This window comes from Alligator sinensis, unplaced genomic scaffold, assembly GCF_000455745.1.
Source record: "Alligator sinensis unplaced genomic scaffold, ASM45574v1 scaffold966_1, whole genome shotgun sequence".
Taxonomy (NCBI): Eukaryota; Metazoa; Chordata; order Crocodylia; family Alligatoridae; genus Alligator; species Alligator sinensis.
Genome location: NW_005842161.1, coordinates 1,693,038 through 1,712,439, shown reverse-complemented (window position 1 = coordinate 1,712,439; position 19,402 = coordinate 1,693,038). Strand labels below are relative to the sequence as shown.

Genomic DNA, 19,402 nt, shown 5'->3' with positions numbered 1-19,402 from the left:
GTTTCTGAAGCTGTCATTTTGTTTGGTTTAATAGGACCACTTATCTAAGTTGCGTCATATCATGATCTAGAAAAGCGAGTATGTTTTGTGGGAGTCAGGACTCCCAGGGTCAGTTTTCATCTCTTAGCTAGTGACCGTGTGACTCTGGGCAACTTTATGTGCCTCATCTCCCTGTCTGGGACTAATAGCTTACAGAGCTGTGGTGCAGCTGAGGTCATTGGTGTGATGTGGTTGTGATGTTGGGAAAATGCCCTGGAAGCGGCTGAACAGAGAGAGCGTGGAAAGCTGCACGTGGGGGATGTTTGTTCAGGTGAACCAGAGAAGCAGCATCCAAGGCACTGGGATTCTGGAAAGCTGAGCAAACAGAATCTCACTGAGCTCTACAGGGAAAATGATTCCATAGGACTGTTAACTTATCTCTAGATCGTCTTCTAATGTTCAGTGTTAATGCTCCATGTATCTGCAAAAGGAAAAGTATATCAATACTTATCTTACATTGTGTGCATGATTAAAATTAAAGTTGATTTGTCCATTAAGCACTGCAGTAACAGGTTCCCCGACTTTTCACAAGACATTAAAGGAATGAGGCATATCAAAAAGACATTCTGTTACAAAAGAACACTAATCAATGCTGAGAACATTGGCTATAAATTATTCATATTTGTTATAAACTACTCAAACCTTTTAAAAAATTAACAGTATATGGCACTGTAAGTTGGAAACAAAAGCAGGTCTGTTTCACCTTGGAAGTTCTAATCTGATAGTATGCTACAGCATGCAGGATCCAAGTAAATATAGCATTGAGACACCAGTTTCAGAGGATTATAAGAAATAAATCACTGAATGGTCTTGCATCTGATAGAGCCTGATCCCTGTTCCTTGTTGTGTATTCTTCTGTTACCACACATTAATTTTTAATGCAACCATTTCAAAATAAAGTCATAATGCGAGCCATAAATCACAAAACAGTGGTAATAAACCACTTAGGTTTATATTAGCTGTATACAGATGATACTTAAGCATTTCCACCATTAGCAAGGACTACTTGAGTGTTCCTCATACAACATTTCCTCTCTTACTTCCACTTTAAATTGTGGAAATGTGGGAAACAAAGCTAGTGGGTCACTATTTGCTTTCTTAATTGAATGATCATATTCAAAATGGATGAAGTTTTTAGCACTTTTCTGACACAATGTATTTTACTCCTTTACCAAAGAATGTCACAAAACTCACCCCTTTTCAGTACTCCCAAGATCTCCTACTGAAATGGAAAACAGGCAAGGGGAGGAGGAGTAACAGAAACAGTTATGGTCAAGAGTGAATACACACTGACACATACTGCTTAGTGCTGAGACAGACAAAGGGAAATAGCTGTGTCCCAATATCACCAGGATCTACTTTTCCCCCCCAAAACTATTTGCCACAACTGCAGTTGAACACGTGGATCTTAGATTGGTCCTCTCAGTCATCTATGGACTCACTGGTAATTTCCCTATTTATTGGAAGACTGACATCCTTGTATTGAGGGGACTGCCACTGCTACTGCTGGCTATAGGGTTAGATGGGCTGTTCAAGGCCAGGCCCATATACAGGTAAGATCCCTGAGAGAGATGTGTAACTCAGGTACAATTCCTTTCCTGCCTCCTCCTTTGTCCTGATGCAAAGTTGCTTACCGTGGCCATTTTCTGCATGTGCCTCAGTGTTGCTGACCTGGGTGGAGGCATGGTTCAATGGTTCCTTTTCTGTCCCTTTCTGCTCTACAATAGGCCTAAGTATGGGCCTCTCTAACTTGTGCCTTAAGAGAAGTCCTGGTCTCAGGGTATTGGTTAACTTTTTTTATTAAAACTTTTATCAACTCCCAGGCTTGAAGAACTTACAAGAATGTGGGAGTTCTTGGGAATATAAAACCTCACTAGCCTGTTATTTGGGGAAAGCGTGATATACGTCAGTGAAATGAGTAGCATTCACATTTCACCTGTGGGAAATAGTGGGACCTGGCTAACTCTTCAGTTCAATTTATTAGTTGTCTGGCCTGAAGACACCCAAAATGAGTAATATTGATAGTACTGAACTTTGAATAGAAAACATTGTCCTTACATAAGGAATGGTGATGGGACAAATTTCCATGGTAGATAATAATAGATAATGAAAGAGAACCGACTCTTCTCTTTCCCATGTTCAAAGGCATGGCATTTAGAGCACTGAAAGGTTAAAATAGAGGCTCTTTGCAAGAACTTGAAAAGGTGGGGTTCATACCTTTGATGTTTGGCACTGGATGATCTTGCATATACATCTCACCTGGCTCCATCTTGGCTTGCTCCACACTTGGGCTCCTGCATGCCTAAACATATTTTCATGAATAAAAGGCATGGCAACAGTTTATTTTCCTACATGCATGACAAATTATGTGAGCACTCAAAAGGAGCATATTGTTTAGAACAACTCATGCCACTGCTCATCTACAGCCTTCCTTAGTACATGGAACTAAGTAATGCTGCAGTAGGACTGATGCAGCTAAATGGGATTATGGTTGTCAACAGTCCAACAGAACTGCTTTTTTCATTCTACATATAGCCCTTAAATTAATTTAATTTGGCTTGCTTCTACACAAGTGGTGCTCAGCCTTCTGGTCCCATGGACCAGGTGAGTGGCACAGGGCCAATCCATGTACCAGAGCCCCTGAGCAGGGTCAGTAAGCAGACTGGATCCAGTGTAGGGTTGGCATGTGGGATCAGTCTGCAGGTGCAACCCCACATACTGGATCCAGCTCCAAGCACCGGATCTGAATGTGGTGTGATCCGATGTGCTGGTGCAATCTGGTGTGTGAGGCAGTGTCATCCACTATCATCCCATGTGTTTCCCCAGAGCCTGCAGGCACCGTCCTGCAGGCCAGCTGAGGCGTGTGGACCCAAGTTTGAGCACCACTGTTCTACACTCTAAAATGAAGGAAACAGTCACATCAAAGAGCTAGCATGTGTGTTAGTGTATGACACTAAAGCTGTAGGTAATAATGAAAAGGAATGAGATCTAATCAACAGAAAACTAGATAAGGTAGGATGTGAGAACACAACTGATTTTTAGCTTAGAAAAGTACAGGAATATGATTGTTCATGTCTAAGGTTAAAAACAAGGAGAATATTGTGACCTCCAAAAGTTTCTAGGCAGCGGGATGAAAAGGAACAGATCGGTGCTTTCACATATTATTTCTGTGGTCAATGCCTTCCACTTTTTCCTCTCAGAATTTTAATAAAGACCAGGCCTGAAGCTGAGGTTCCAGTTTTTTTACTTTGGGTCTGTATGGTTAGGTTTATACGCCAATTGATTTCAGAGTGACTTTGCATGGATTTGACGAAATGGCTGGGCCTGAAACAAGAAGGTCAACTCACCTGGCTCCAGATGAGTTGCATAGGGCAATTTATGTGCCAGGTTGGGCCCAGGGATCCACTTCCCTCCCTACTCCTCTTCACTTTCCACATGCTGGATCCAGCACCCACAGTACAACCACAGTGAGACCCATGCCACACACTGTACCACGCCAGCCAGTCTAGGATCTATGCTGCACATGGCTCTCCCCTGTCCCTAGCCAGTCTGGGACTCCACTGCTCTACCTGATCTGGGACGCATGCTACATGTGCTGCCTGCGAGGGTTGTGTGCCATACAAGTCCTGAAATACTGGCAGGGGGGAAGGGGGAGGAAGGGTGCAGCATGCAGCATGGATCCCAGAGAGGCCAGGATTGGTGCCATGTCTAGTATAGATCTCAGATTGGCTGGAAGGGGTGCCATGTGTAAATCTGGCCCATGACACCCCTGGCCTAAAATGTATAATAGGATTATAATGATGACATGATTGTAAAATATAGTAAAAGCTGGAGTTTAAGTGGGAATGGCATGGTTAAATTAGTCTGTACTGCCCTCATAGTCATCTCCTACATGATAAATACACCCAAAGCACATAAGGCTCTTTTTAAAGAAGCAGTGAGCTTTAAAAAAACAGCCCTTACTTATTTTTTTTCAGATGACATCAAATGGACATTATAGAAAGGCACCGTGTTTCAGTGTGAGAGCTCATCTACGTATGATGTGGTTATTCACATAAAGGACTGGACTCTGCCATCTGCCAAAGCTGTAAGTTTTCTGTAGAAAACAAATAACAGTCATGTTCTAATTCTTTTCAGCATGGTCTCACCTTAGGACATTCGTTTAGGCTTATCAACATTGCTGTCAATACATGGGTGAGAGGAGCGTAGGACTTTGAAAAGCAAATGTGTATTGAACCTCATGGTTTTTCTACACAACAATAAAACCAGCATCTCCCTGACAACAAAACCAGCATATCTCTGCTTAGAACATTTGTTGTAACATCAAATAATATTCTAGTATTTGGGACAGGAAGGAATAATATCCAGGAAGTGGTAAGATAACAAAAAACAATGGAGGATTTTTTGGAAGAGACTGGAGACAACATTTGGAAAAATAAGATGTCAGAAAGAATCTAGGCTGTGTTGATAATGACCAGAAAACAGTGGTTTTGACCATCAGAGGCAGAAGAGGAATGTGGTAGAACTAAATTATGTTTCTCCAGAACCTCTAAGTTTGTAGTGGTGTCGGAAGTTAGAGTAGGCCTTAGCAAATCTAGTACCCGCTAGGCCAGGCAGCAGGGAACTGAAAAACTACAGCCTACAGCCTAAAGACCCCTACAACTGTCAGCTTCCACTACATACCAGTGCAATGAGGTTGTAGTTGGGAACTGGGGTAGACAACACAGTGGATACTGTTGGGAATATAACTAGGGATTCTGCCTGATCCTCTTGACAATGTGCAGTAGGGGCTTAACCCAAAAGGCATTGAATTCTGAGATAAGACTCCTGTAGACTTCACTGGGCTTTGCATCAGACTCCAGGGACAACATTTTAAATGTACAACACAAAATTATCAAATAAATAACAATTATTTATTCATTAGGCTATGCTCTGGAACCATTAACAAAGTTTTTTTTAATGTAAACATTGAACTATTGATTTAGAAGCTAGTGAGTGCATATTGACTTCACAAGACTCCGAAGCTTCTCATAACCTGGATCAGCACAACCAGATTCCTTTCTGTGCCTTTTACCCTCACCTCCTTTTAAAACTGTTTAAGCAGTGTTACCACTTACTATGTAACAGGAAACAATTACAGTGAATAATTCCATGTACTGCTACAATTTTGAAGCAGATTATTTAAAAAAATATTTTCTTTAGATACCAATTTTGATAATGAAAGCAGGAAGGAAATATATTAGCAATTAAACTAACGTGTTTTAGCACAACAGACAATAAACTGCTTTACACTGAGCCTCTGTGAATTAAAAGCTGGAACAGCATTGGACAAAAGTCAAGGTTATGCTGACACATTTATTTCCAAGTAAATGAAGACTGTTTAGTTTTAATGCATTTGTGGTTAGCGATAGTTTCAAAAGATCAATGTAAATTCATTTTGAACTAGTAAATAATGCTTTAATGAGATTTCTGACAGCATGCTTTCACACCTTTCCATTCCTTACCTTTAAAAACGCCCAAAGGTGAACCTATGTTTCCTGACATATTATGATCCACAAAAAATATTGTGCAATATTTTATGAGTTCTGTCTGATGTGGATTTGATTGATGGAATGGCTGTTTGGTTTTAACAACTGCAGTTCTTAATCAGGTATGCATCTCACAGTATGTTACTGTTCTTCCTTCTTATACAAATGCTTAACTCTAATTCAGAGTAAAAGAAAGTTAAATGGTTCCTTGTATACCAATGCATAAAAATTAAATAACTTGTATGAAATGCAAGATGTGATTTGTCACAAAACTCTGCTGCCCTTGTGATATAAACCTGGGGCACTGAAGATCCAGTTCTCAGGCTGCATCTGCCCAAAGGAGCAGAATCATCCAGCCTATCATCCTGCTCAGGAACCTGTGATAGTTAATGCCATCGCCACTTGCCCTACCACCAGAGCTGTATCCAGATCTGACTTGCAAGGCTCCTTGTAGCCTGGGTCCATCATGTGAGGAGTCCTTAGGGCCAAGGGGGTGCATCCAGATGTGCATGGCCATTTGGTTCACCAGGGACACCTAGCAGCAGCACACCTTGCGCCACAGCTACCTGTCCCTGGGGAATGCCCATGCCACACGGGTTTTGGCACATGGCAAGTCACCCCGGGGTGGTAGGGGAACCTGGGGCTAGCATTGTGTTGGCCCCAGCAGCCTTACCTGGGATCCTGGGGGCCTTCTGGGGCTGCAGCCACAGTGCTTCTGCTGGGTGGAGCCAGGCCAACAGCCACAGCACAACTCTAGCTGGCCCAGCCTTGCTTTTCAGCAGTGCGCACTGCCCAAGCGTGCATTGCTCCGTTTTTTTTCCCCACAGGTTTTTTTGACCCCTGGATATCCAGTGGTAAAAAAAAAAGGAAAAAAAGTGGAGGTCAGAAAAATCCATGGAACCCCCCTGAGCAGTGCACGCATGGGCAGTGCATCCTTGCAGCATGGAGAACACTGGACTGTGCGGTATGTGGTGCTGCAAACATGTATACAGCGTGCAACATACCACATAACCGTGCTCAAATGGAGGTGCCCAGGGAGTCTGACACCTCTGAAGCAGAAATATGCTAGTGTTAAATATGCTCTTCCCCTCTTTACAGAAACCTGATCAGACTCCCATTTAAGTCAGGGTGAATCTTTTTACTGACCTTAAACAAGGATTGAATCAGATCTAAAGAGATTGTATGCCAGTGTAGTCTAAAGATTCTGGCACTATGAGTTTGAAATGGCTGGATTACTCACAAATTGGCAAAGCCAAGGATGACTTGTACAACTCATGCCAGCCAGTTGTCAACAAAATCTTAATAACACATCATCATGCATTCTGTATATATATCACATCTCTTACAGAAATGTCTGTGCTTTTCAAAAGTGCTATTTCATCTGAATCTCCCTGTAAAATCCAATGCTTTGGATTCCAGTTCAGCAAGCTGAACATATTTTTAAGCACCCAGCAAGTTCCACTGACTTCAGTGGTATGATTCATGCACTTATTGAATGAGGTCCTTAGTTCAACTGCACATCTCTGAGAGAGGAGAAATATATATCTCATTTAGTTACCCCCCGCCCCAAGTAACCTAAAATAATTTCATATAATATGTAACACTCACAACTTAGGCAACTCACGATCTACCAGGACCAAAAGTGAGCACTTTAACAGTTGGATATGTGGGAATATGTATTTCCTAATGGTATAAAGACCTATTTCTAAGTCTCATAGGACATAATGACCTGTGAACCTCTCACTTGTTTAATTAATATTCATCTTTAACAAAAAAAAGTCAGCATAGTTTTGAGAGATAAGACAGCACAGTTTGAGGGGAAAACTTATCTAGCATTGGTCTATAGTAAAACAAGTTGCTGGTTTTTGGACACAGTGTCCATGTCCAGACACCACAAACCTTTTTTTGGTGCCATAAACTGCATTTGTGGAATGTTAAAACATGTCCTGCACTGCAAATTTGCAGTACGGGAGCATAATTTGCTACTGGGATTTCCTGGTAAAAAAAAAAAAGCGGTGCAGAGCATGAGAAAATAACATGCACCACAACAAATGAAGCTTGGTCCTCCAATGAGATGCTCTGGCTGTTGGCCTGAGCATCTCTACTGCTCCATTTTTGCCCTTGATGCTCTAGCACACTGGGAGCTGGGAGGAGCTGGGCAAAGACAGTTTACCCAAAGTGGGATAATGTGTCTCTCAACAAAGCGCACATGCAAGGGCATGTGCCGAGGCATCAAGTAGCGGCATAAATTTGTGCTGCTACTATTTGTCCCTCTGCAAGTACACTCCCCTAGACACAGCGGCCACATTCAGACAAGTGTGGATGTGTGGTATGTGGTGCTACAGACATGTCTGTGGCACCACATACTGCACATTCAGCTGTTCTCCATGCTGCAAGGTAGCAGTGTGGTGGGTGTGGCAGGCCAGTAGGGGGTGCTCCTGCATTAAGCCACCCACCTCACTGTGCCCGACCACTTTCCGGGCTCCGAATGCCTCCCTGGGGGCGCCTCACATCTGGCTGACCACCTTCCTGGAGCACACCCCCTAGCCTGGGGGTAACACTGCCACCACCCAGGGATGGGCTTGATTCTGGCTCTGCACACCTTCGGAAACACAGGCCTAGTAGCCCTCAAGGGTATTTGATTCACTTCAAGAAATTGGGATGCTTTCCTCAGTCGGAAGCACAAGTAGTGGTTTCCCTTAGTCAGTCGAACCAAGGGGACCCCAAGGCATAATCTAGACCCACTCCCAATAAGTCCCCCATGCTAGGTACAAAGGAGAACTTTATTAGTTACAAGGGGTAGGGTTGGAATAGGGTACAGGGTAGAACAATATTAGAGAAATCCCATAGAGCAAACTGAGTGGCTGGGGTAGCCTTTGATCATGCATCTGAGTTACTGCAAGCTATATATCTAGTTAGATCTCAGGTAGCTTACTCACAGGTATCATCCAGAGGCAGGTGGAGATTCCCTCTGGAGGCAGGCAGTTCCTTGATCATGAGTTTTGAGAGAGAGCAAGTTTCACATGGTGCAGCTCTTCTCTCTTTGGGTCTTTCTCATGGCTGCTGCTCCCTCCTCCTGGACAGTCCTTAACTTATATAGCCCTTGTGACCTCATTTACCTGGTCCAATGGAGGCCAGCACCTGTTGGCTGTCAGCCAACCAATTTGAAATGCATCACTAGTTGCTGGGCAGACTGGCAGTTCCTAGCTCCCCAGGGAGCAAGCCCCTCACCCAGGGATGGGATGCCAGTCATGTAGGCAGAGGGAGCAGGTTTCCCCCCTCCCTCAGGAATGTATCCAGCTCAGGTTACCTAAAGAGATAGGGTAAGGTGTGTACCCTCTGTAGAGGCCATCTTAACCAAATTGTCACAGAGCAGTTTTTGAGGAGAAACAGAGGTGGCCTTCTGTCACACTTCCCCCACCTCCTTTAAAAGCTTGGACACATGGCTTTACAGAGCTATGGGTGCGAGCGTGTTTCATTTGGAAGGGTCACCTTTCACACCTAAAGAGAGATTACACAACACATAAGACTGGTCATAACGATAAAACACATAGAAGGTGAAAGCACATTGGGGACCTCCCATGCCAGAGCTCTCTCAGGTGGGCCCGAGTCCATCCGACCCACTACCCAGAGTCCTTTCATGACAGGGCATCTGCTATCACATTCTGGCTTCCCTTGATGTGTTCGACGGTAAAGTTGAACTCCTGAAGCTGCTAGGCCCATCGTTGAATCTTGCCGTTGGTGTTTTGCATTATCTGCAACCATTGCAGCGGGGCATGGTCTGATAGGACGGTTAACTGCTGCCCCCACAAATAGGGCCTCAGCTTATTCAGTGCCCAGACGATTGCCAAACACTCCTTCTCGATAGATGATAGGTTCTGCTCCTGAGGGATTAACTTCTGGATTAGGTACACCATGGGGTGCCATGTCTCTTGGTGCTCTTGTAACAGTACAGCTCCTAGTCCTGAGTTGGAGGCATCAGTGGCAATGAAGAAGGGTTTATCATGGACCGGTGCCTTCAGAATCGGTTGTTTGATCAGGGCAGCCTTTAGGGTGTCAAATGCTTCTTGGCACCCCTGCTTCCAGACCACTGGATCAGGGCTGCTCTTCTTGGTCAGCTCATGTAGGGGAACTGCCGTCACTCCAAATCCAGGGACAAACTGCCTGTAATATCCACCCAGGCCAAGGAAGGCTCTGGCTTGCTTCTTGGTTTGTGGGGGCAGCCAGTCTCTAATGGCCTCAATCTTGTCCCACAAGGGAGCAATATGACCTCCACCCACACAATGTCCCAAATATACCACTTCAGATAGTGCCCACTGACACTTTTTGGCTTTCACAGTAAGACCAGCTTGCTTGATCTTGCCTAACACTGTGGTCAGATGAATGAGGTGCAATTCAAAGTCCTGACTGAAGACGGCGATGTCATTAATGTAAGCCATGGCAAGCTGCTCACATCCTTGTAACAGGTTATTAATCAGTCTTTGAAAAGATCGGGAGAGTTGCGTATACTGCAAGGTAAAACTGTAAACTCATGTAGTCCCACAGGTGTGGTAAAGGCAGACTTGGCTATCGCGTCCGGATCCAGTGCCATTTGCCAGAATCCTTTGGACAGAGCGAGAGTAGAGATAACCTTGGCTGGCCCTAGGCAATCAAGTAAAGAGTCCCTCCTGGGCATAGGGTAAGTGTCAGGGGTGGTAATTGCATTCAGCTTCTGGTAGTCCACACAGAACCGGATGGACCCATCCTGCTTCTGGACGAGTACCACAGGGCTGGCCCAGGGACTCATTGAAGGTTGGATTACTCCTAACCCTTTCATCTCTGTGATCTCTTGCGTTATTTCCTGCCTCGCCTTAACTGGGTAAGGTCTGGATTGGAGAGGGTGATGGCTGCCTGTGTCTATAGAGGGTCGTTTTACCTGGTTTGTTGCAGAACACTGTCTCAAAGTCTTTAGGTGCTGTGAGCAGCTTGTCCTTGTCCTGGGAGGTCAGATGGTCTGGCAGGTGGAGTTCCTCTATTCCTGCCTCTCCATCCCAGTCACCATACATGACCGGCTTCTCTGGATCCTCAGATTATCCTTCTATTGAGCAAATCCAGTATACCACTTCACTTCCATTAAAGCATGGTTTAAGCATGTTCACATGAACTATCCTAGGCTTTTTCCCACTCCTGGACACTACATAGGTCACATCGTCCAGCTTGTCCAGGATGACACGAGGACCTTCCTAAGCTGCTTGCAGCTTGTCTGCCTTCAGTGGTAGGAAAACCATGACCTTATCACCTCGTTCAAAGGTACATAAGTGAGCCTTTTCATCATACCAGGCACTTTTCTTCTACTGGGCCTGGGCCAGGGAGTCTCATGCCACTTTCATCATGTCAGTTAGTTTCTGACAAAAGTTGAGCACGTATTCTACCATGGAGGTCTTAGTGGAAGAGATTTTCCCTTCCCACTCTTCTCTCACCAAATTGAGAGGACCCCTAACTTGCCTTCCAAACATCAACGCAAAGGGCAAGAACCCAGTGGACTCCTGGGGCACCTCCCGGAAGACAAAGAGCAAATGCAGAAGTTTCTCATCCCAGTCGTTGGGGTTAGAGTCCACATAGGCCTGTAGCATACCTTTCAAGTTCCCATTGAACCTTTCTACGAGCCCATTTGTCTGAGGGTGGTAGGCTGCGGTCTTGAGGTGTTCATGGGGTCAAAAAAATCTGCACAAAACAAAAGTGGAGTGGCTCACTCAGGGGCCATGCATGCTGCCCAAAACTGGAGCCTGGCTGCCCAGAGCCATGCTTCAGCTACTGGCCAGGCTCTGAGCAGCAGGATCATCACTGCTGCACCGTCAGGAGGCCCCCGGGTCCCAAGTAAGCCCCAGGTCTGCCTCATGTCAGAGGGCATGTGGCACAGGTGTTTCCTGGGGACAAGTAGCAGTGGCACAAGGTGAGCAGCTGCTTTTTGTCCCTGGGGAAACAAATGTCCATGCTCACGTAGACATGGCCAGCCAGTCTGGCAGAAAGGTACATGTGTCACAAACCCAACCTTATTGGCCATTGCAGAAGAGGGTTCAAAATGAGAAGGAGATGGAACTCCTAAGGCTGTGATTCAAGCAAGCACTCAAGCACATGCTGAAATCCTACTGATTTAAAGTTAAGACTCTCCATTGCCCTCAATGGGCTCTGGACCAGGGCTTTACTCCTCAAAGCAATACATTCATATTAAGTTTAAGGCACACTGGCAAAATGATATGGGGATGCTATTGTCCCTCCTATACCTTTTCCATGGATAAGCAAGTGCTTCAGACTCTACACTGCCAAGTTGGTGATCTCCATAAATTCATTATTACATTTTTAAAAATGTGCTGCTTTAAACTGAAGTCTTTATTTCATATCCATTTTAGAGATGAGGTAATAAAAGATTAAATGTCTTGATGAGGAGCTTGCATCAACTTGTCCTTGCTTTTTAGGAGTGGAAAATAAAATAAGTCATAAAAATGAAAGTCCTCAGGTAGAGTTGCTTAGAGACCTTGGAGGTCTTTAAGAGGAGACTAGACAAGCACCTGGCGGGGGGCCCCTGACACCAGCCCTCTTTCCTGCCCAGGGCAGGGAGTTGGACTTGATGATCTACTAAGGTCCCTTCCGACTCTAAAAATCTATGAAATCTATTAAATTTATGAAATCACTTGAAAAATTGCCTTCCAGCTGCTAAGGAAAGCTGTCTTTAAAATAGGGGCAGCAAGTGTTGACAAAAAAAAAAAAAAGAGAGAGATCTCTTTTCCTTTATCTCCCTTTTAGATCCCTAACAAAAGACCTGCATGGTGGTAGGCATCTTGGTACAGCTCCCAAAGTGTAGTTTAAGGTTTGCTCCAAACTCTTGCTGAAAGCTGCCTTCTACTCAGCAAAGAAATAGATGGATGTCTAGTCATTCAGGCTGGGGAAACAAAGGCAGCTAGATGTGATGCTATTCACATCACTCCCTCATGTGCTATTGGCTAGAAAAACTGGTGTGCTTTACTCAGGGCAGCCTGATGGGCCACTTGGCTCTGGCAGATCTTCGCCCTTTTGACTGCTACAGTACCTGACTAATTTCCATGTAGTTTTAATTGGTGATAGAAGTCTCATATGGACTCCACCAAGCCTCTGATATATACTCCTTTTGGGTGTTACTTCAAGCTGAGTTTGAGCTAAGATTTTCCTTTCCTGGGTGGGAGAAATGGAAACAAGTTAACATTTTGAATGTAATTTTAGTTGCAGTGGGGATACAATTAAGTTCTGTAGCATTTGCTAAAAGTACTGGGTGTTTTGTTGATAATTATTATGGCAATGTAGGAGCTCCCCAACCAGCCACAGTGCTGCTCTCCCACTGCCTCTGGGCATGCCACCCACCTCTCTCATCTGCCAAGCCTTGCTGTTAAGTAATTACGATCTTAATAGGCGGGAGGCTGCCCTTTCTGGGCCATGGTATCTAGAGCCTTGAGTACATGCTCCTACCATCCCTTACATGCCCCATGCCTCGCAGATGTTTCTAACAACTATGTAAAGCTCTGGCCTGAGGCCAGGTCCAACTCATTACAGTATTAGGCTTCTCACAACATGCTCTGTTACGGGCCACACTCATACCGCCTCCCTCTCACTAAGGCCTTTCACACTCCACTGTGTCTCACATGGTTTCTCTCATACTGCCCTTGCTGGGCCTCACTCATACCATCCTTCCCTTTCCCTGGGTCCACACTCACTCTGCTCCATCCCAAAGGGTCCTCGGGCTTGATTCCCTTCACTCCCTGGCCAGCAATCATGCAGCCTTTTGGGCATCTCCCGCTGCCCTCATCTGAATGAGCACTGGGTGGTTCACAAAATACTGTGCAGACTCGTAGCAGTTATGTATTTCTGTAAATATTTTCTTGGCCTATATCTATTTCCTACATGTGTGGAGAAGTGAGTGGGTGTATGTTAGTGGAAAGCAGGTCACGGGAATAAAACTGTGAATGCTGTTCATGTCTACTACTATTTTGCCTCCCTTTAATGTGTTATGAAATAAAAGTTCCCCAAAATCAGTGTTATTATAGATGTCATGAAATATAGAATTCCCTCAATCAAATCTTCAGGCAAAATAAAGTAGTCCCTTGAGCTAATTAGCTAAAGTAAAACAAAGCAAATAAAATACACTCTTCTGAAACTGGAAAGAAATGAATACGCTTGCTAGGAAAAAGAAAAGAAAATGAGCCCCTAAAACTTCATGATGGACTCCTTCAAAAATGTACACAGGAAGGAAAAAAATCCTAAAACAAATGAGAAACAAAGCAAACTCCAAACTATAATTTAAGAAAAGAGCAACTGGCCTTCTAAACTTAGGAAAATCTATACTCCCATTGTCTGTTGAAATGATAACGATGGGCAATCATTTTAACAATCCGTCAGATAACAGAAAGTTTTAGAGAGTGGGAAGGACATAGAAATGTTGGTATTTACCTAGATTAATTTTTTTAGATGGGTTTTCTCCAGAGTTCCACTTTTAGCACTTTTACAGGAGGAGAGGAATTGAGCTGTATCTAAGCACCCTTTTACAGGAAGCATTTTCCCAAGAAAGGACTCATGACTTCAGAAAACATTTCTGAAAAGTATGAAGGTGAGATTTGCCATGTGCTGGCAGCTGATTGATGTTAATAACTTGATCAAGACTTAAAGGACTGTACATGGTTGTAGCAGGGATTATATTGTAGCCTTAGTGGGTTACATAATACATATAGTTTAAAACATTAGAAATTCTTAATAAGCATCTGACTGGGTTAAATTAACATATCAAGCAACTTGAAAAAGAGCCACTGTGTTGCTGTGTGCCAACAATGTCTTTCAGGATTCAATCACAGCCTGTCTTGTTAAGGCAAATGAGTTGCAAACAGATCTAAAACAGCTTCATTATTTCTATTCAGTATTTTTTAAGGCCATTAACTGCTTCCCATAGATATTGCAATAACTGAATTTGGTCCTGGAGTTAAACTCAATCCTGCTGTGAGCCCCATCTTGGCCAACCACTTTCAATCATGTGTCTGAATTCATTCCTATTCAAAAAGACTAGGCAAGATGCTTAAGTTTAAGCATCTGCTTAAGAACTGTGCTGAACAGGGATGGATTTAAGCACCAGGCTTTCAGATAAGAAAAATCTGTGCCTTTGCAAAGTATAAAGAAGTATCTTAAGATGCTAAGGGCCAAATACAAAATTGGTAAACTAACTGATTAAAAAGGACTGACACACCAAAATTCAACCTAAGCCACAGACAGTGAACCTGATAGCAGCTTACAATTAAGCTCTCCCCTGAGCTTAATTAGCTCAGGGGAGAGCATCAGGGGCTAGGTGAACAAGTATTCACCAGAGCATGCCAGGGCAAAAACAGGAGCAATGGTCATATACTCTTAGAAGGAGGTTTCAGACTGGATATAAGGAAAAACATCGTTACGGTTTGTGTGACCAGACTCTGGAATAGACTGTGGTGGTGCAGACACCTACCCTGGATCTTCAAAAAGAGACTGGGTGTACACCTTGTTGGGGTTATTTGACCTCAGCCATCTTTCCTGCCTAAAGTAGTGGGGCTGGACCTGATGATATCATGAGGTTCCTTCCAGCCCTAAACTTCTGTGAATCTGTGAGTTTGAATTTTTTTAGGCTGAAGAGGTTCTAGAACATAGGTGTTCTACTTCCTGGGGAAGTGCACTAACCACTTGACTATTATGCAAAAGGTGGGCACCCCAGCCAGTTTATGAGGCACCTACTCTTTAGACTCTCCAGATTTGAAGTCAGTGGAAGCACCTGATGCCAATTAACCCTGAATCAAATGCCTAAGCTCCAAAGGGAGGGAAGAGTTTAGGTATACCTTTGTGTTGAGTATTTTTGATTGGCTAACTCCAGGCTCAGTGCCTCAGAACTCTAAATTGCCTTTTTGAAGCTCTAATTAAAGTACCCCACGCCACCCCAAGGCACATGTATAGATGCCATTGGAGCTAAGTAGCTCTCCCCATTAGCTTTACAGATCTCCTAGTTGCATGGGCAACTGGTGCTTTCAGAGTCTGGGTGGGGGGCACCAGTGGCCAATAACCAACCAGGGGGAGGAAAGGAGTCCTCCAGCAACCGATTGCTGGCTCGGAGGGGGTCCCCCAGTGACCAATCACAGTGCTGGCGGCAAAACTGGAAGTGCTGGCAGCAAAACCGGAGGTGCCACTGGCACTTCTCTCAGTGCTGCTGGTGCTTCTTTAATCTTGGGGAGGGGGGGGGGGGGGGGGGGAGGGGGCACTGGCTGGTGCTTCATTTTGTGCCCCCGCTCCCCGGCTGGCAAGGGCCGATCTTGGGGGAGGGGGAGCACATCCCCCCCCTGTACACCCCCCACGTGTTGCCTATGCTTAGTTTTCTAATCCTATCTGTTCTGTTAGCCTTCTTTGGACAATGCATCTATTTCTCAGTTGAATTCTAAATGAAGGTATGTATAAGGTGGATCTGGATCTGTCCCTGAGGTTCTTCACAGTATTGCCAATCCTTTCAGTACAAAGAACAAAGGACCCATATTGCTTTGAGATCCAAAGCCTATTGAAGTCAGTCAAACATATTCATTAACCTCAGTATGCTTTGGATCAGGTCTTTTGGCCCAAAGTGCCTTTCAGACCATTAGTCCTCCAAATGGGCGTTCGTAATCAGTTAGCCTTGTATGTTCTATCAGATTTACAATATTTTACTTCAAAGCACCAGTCTCATGGCTATGGGGTTATATTCTTGCCCTTGTATATATTATTGAAGTGTAGAATTAACAAGATGCTCGTGAATTTACTAATGAACTTTCCCAGAAGGTACAAGAAAGGGTCAGTTCTGCACTTTCCTTAGACAAATTGAACTACAAATTTAATCAGTTTTTGTTGACATTAATTAGATTTACACTTTCTTGTTTCTTGCTCATTTGTCTTATGAGTTGTTCAAAGTGCCAAACATTTCAGCCATGCCAGTCACTCAGCCATGTGATTTCCAGGCTTAAAAATGTCTTCAAGTCACCACAAGCTCAAATCTCACTCTAGTTTATTGCTCCATAAAAAAGATAAAATAAATAAAATAAAAAACCTTTAGCTATTTTACCAGGCTGCAGTTCTCAGGGGCAAAATAAATCTTTTCACTTTAAAGAAAATTCTGGTTTTAATAGTCCTGTATTTACATCACAAAACCTTTTGGGACTTAAACAAAAGACTCTTCCCAGTACAGTAATTTCTGGTCAAGACTAAGTGCAGAGTGTTATTACATTTATATAATCTCAGATGATGATCATTCAGATGTTAAATTAATAGATATTTCCCCAGCAAACACCCACTAGCTCCTGTGATTACTTTTAATGTGAATGTGAACATGAATATGTGGAACAAATTCATGTCTCTGGGACAAAGAGTTACAATGTCCTTTCTCTTGATTTCATCGTTCATCAGTCATTAACAGAGAGCTTGACCCTGTATAGTCACAGGCAATGGAGGTAAGCACTCAAACCTGAATAAACCACAATAAAGTCCAGTGAGAGTTGGGTGCACCACAGTTTTATGATCCTTTGCAAATTCTAGCAAAGGTCCTTGCCTCCAGGAGTTTACAGTAGAGATACAGTTGATATAGTAGAGAGACACAGTTAAGCCAACACAAAGAATGGCACAAGAACGAGTTTGGAAATGGTGTAGGCAGAATCTTGAGATGGAAAGAAACTCTGAGTAAAGGCTCTCACTGGCTGTAAAATAGTGCTGCATCATTAAGGGTAATGCCCTTTGGAATCCACAGGAAAAAATCATTCAAGCAAGCAGAAACATGGTTTAAGGGGAGAAAGAAGTGTGTTTGAAGGACAGTGTGGAAACAAAACCATATACAGGAAATATTAATTCATTTTAAACATATTAAGAATTTTTTATCAACCTGAAGAGGTATAACAGGTCAGTAATGCACCCTGGGTAGCATGGGTGACTGATGCCTCTTGGCTCTGGGGGGCACCAGCAGCCGATTGTCAACGGGGGGGTCCCCCAGCGGCCGATCACCAACTGGCGGGGGGGAGGGGGTTCCCCAGTGGCTGATTGCTGACCCCAGCAGTGCCACTGGAAAACACAGAAATGGTGCCAATGCTTCTTGGGGGGGGGGGGGGGGGGCGGCAACGCGGGGGGAGGGAGCACCAGCCAATGCTCCCCACTCCCCTGCCGGTGAGAGCCAATTTCAAGGGAGGCATGTGCCACCCCCATGCGTTGCCTATGCTGGGTAGTGACAGACCATAGTGAGGAGGCAGCACCTGGAGTTTCTCTGCTGTTGAGGGAGATGTCACCTCTTTGCCGTGCCTGTTGAGCAGCCAAAGAAAGACAGGGCAATAGAAAAAGATGGGGGATATCTCCCCCAACTGTACTGAATCACTGGCTGCTGCTCCTACTCCATGCATCACCACTGCCACTTCTTTGACTTCTCAGCTGATGGAGTTGGAGATGCTGCTGGGAAGGTGCAGGATGTGGGGAGGAAGGGAGGAAGGGGGAACAGGTGACTTGAGGGTAAGAGACTTCCCTAGCTCCATTCTGGAGCCTCCCCCTCTGTCACACATACACATACTTAAACTAAAAAACTGCAATGTAGATTATTACACAGTTTGGTGGGTGGAAAATTGGTTTATGGGATGCACCCAGAGAGTGGTGGTAGATGGGTCGGTTACCACCCAGAGAAATGTAGGCAGTGGAGTCCCCCAAGGCTCTGTCATGAGTGAGTAGTAAGCACCCTGTCCACGTTTGCTGATGACACAAAACTATGGGGGGAGGTAAACACACTAGAGGGCAGGGAGCAAATCCAAGCAGATTTGGACAGGCTAGGGAGGTGGGCAGAACAGAATAGGATGACGTTTAACAAGGATAAGTGTCATGTGTTGCACCTGTGGAGGAAGAATCATCAGCACTCCTATAGTCTGGGAGGGACCATTCTAAGCAGCACAACTGTGGAAAGAGACCTTGGAGTCATAATTGATTCCAAAATGAACATGAGTCACCAATTTGATGAGGTAATAAGTAAAACTAACTGCACTCTTTCTTGTATAAGTAGGTGCATCACAAACAGGTATAGGGAGTTGATACTTCCCCTCTATGTGGCATTAGTCAGGCCGCAGCTGGAGTACTGCATCCAGTTTTGGTCATCACATTTCAGGAGGGATGTGGATATCCTGGAAAGGTTCAGAGGAGGGCCACCTGTCTGGTTAAAGGCCTACAGGAAAAACCCTATCTGGACTGATTGGGAGACCTGAACCTCTTTAGCCTGCACAAGAGGAGGCTGAAAGATGATCTTGTGGCTGCCTCCTGCCTACAACAGCATGGAGGGGGTCAGCAGGAAGTGGGGAATATGATGTTTCCCAGGGCGACAGTCGGGGCAACTAGAAACAATGGACACAAGTTAAAAGAGAGCAAATTCAGGCTGGACATCAGGAAAAAGTTCTTTACAGTGAGGGTTGCCAAAATATGGAATAGGCTTCCAAGGGAGGTGGTGTTGTCCTCTTCCTTGGAAATATTCAAAAGGAAATTAGACAGACACCTGGCTGGGGTCATCTGACCCCAGTGCTCTTTCCTGCCTTGGGCAGGGGGTCAGACTCAATGATCTAATAGGTCCCTTCTGACCCTAATAAATATGAAACTATGAAACTTTGACAGTACCTGGGGCCCAGTACCCTTTGGAGCATACATTGTTATGCTACTGTCAGTCTGCTTAGTAGTAGTAAAGAAATATAGTTTCATAGTTTCTAGGGTCGGAAGGGACCTGGGCAGATCATCTAGTCCAACCCCCTGCCATGGCAGGAAAGAGTACTGGGGTCAAACGACCCCAG

At 44.5% G+C, this 19,402-nt stretch overlaps 1 long non-coding RNA gene across 1 annotated transcript in view; it reads right to left on the bottom strand.

The window, feature by feature from the left end:
• Window positions 1-212: 212 nt before the first annotated feature.
• LOC112550598 overlaps window positions 213-19,402 on the bottom strand; it is a 197,922-nt gene continuing 178,732 nt past the window's right edge. Inside the window, exons 3-5 of the long non-coding RNA XR_003094528.1 lie at window positions 4,003-4,135; window positions 2,257-2,341; window positions 213-460 (exon numbers count right to left, since the gene is read on the bottom strand). This is a non-coding gene — a long non-coding RNA (uncharacterized LOC112550598). The remainder of the gene's footprint in view (window positions 461-2,256; window positions 2,342-4,002; window positions 4,136-19,402) is intronic.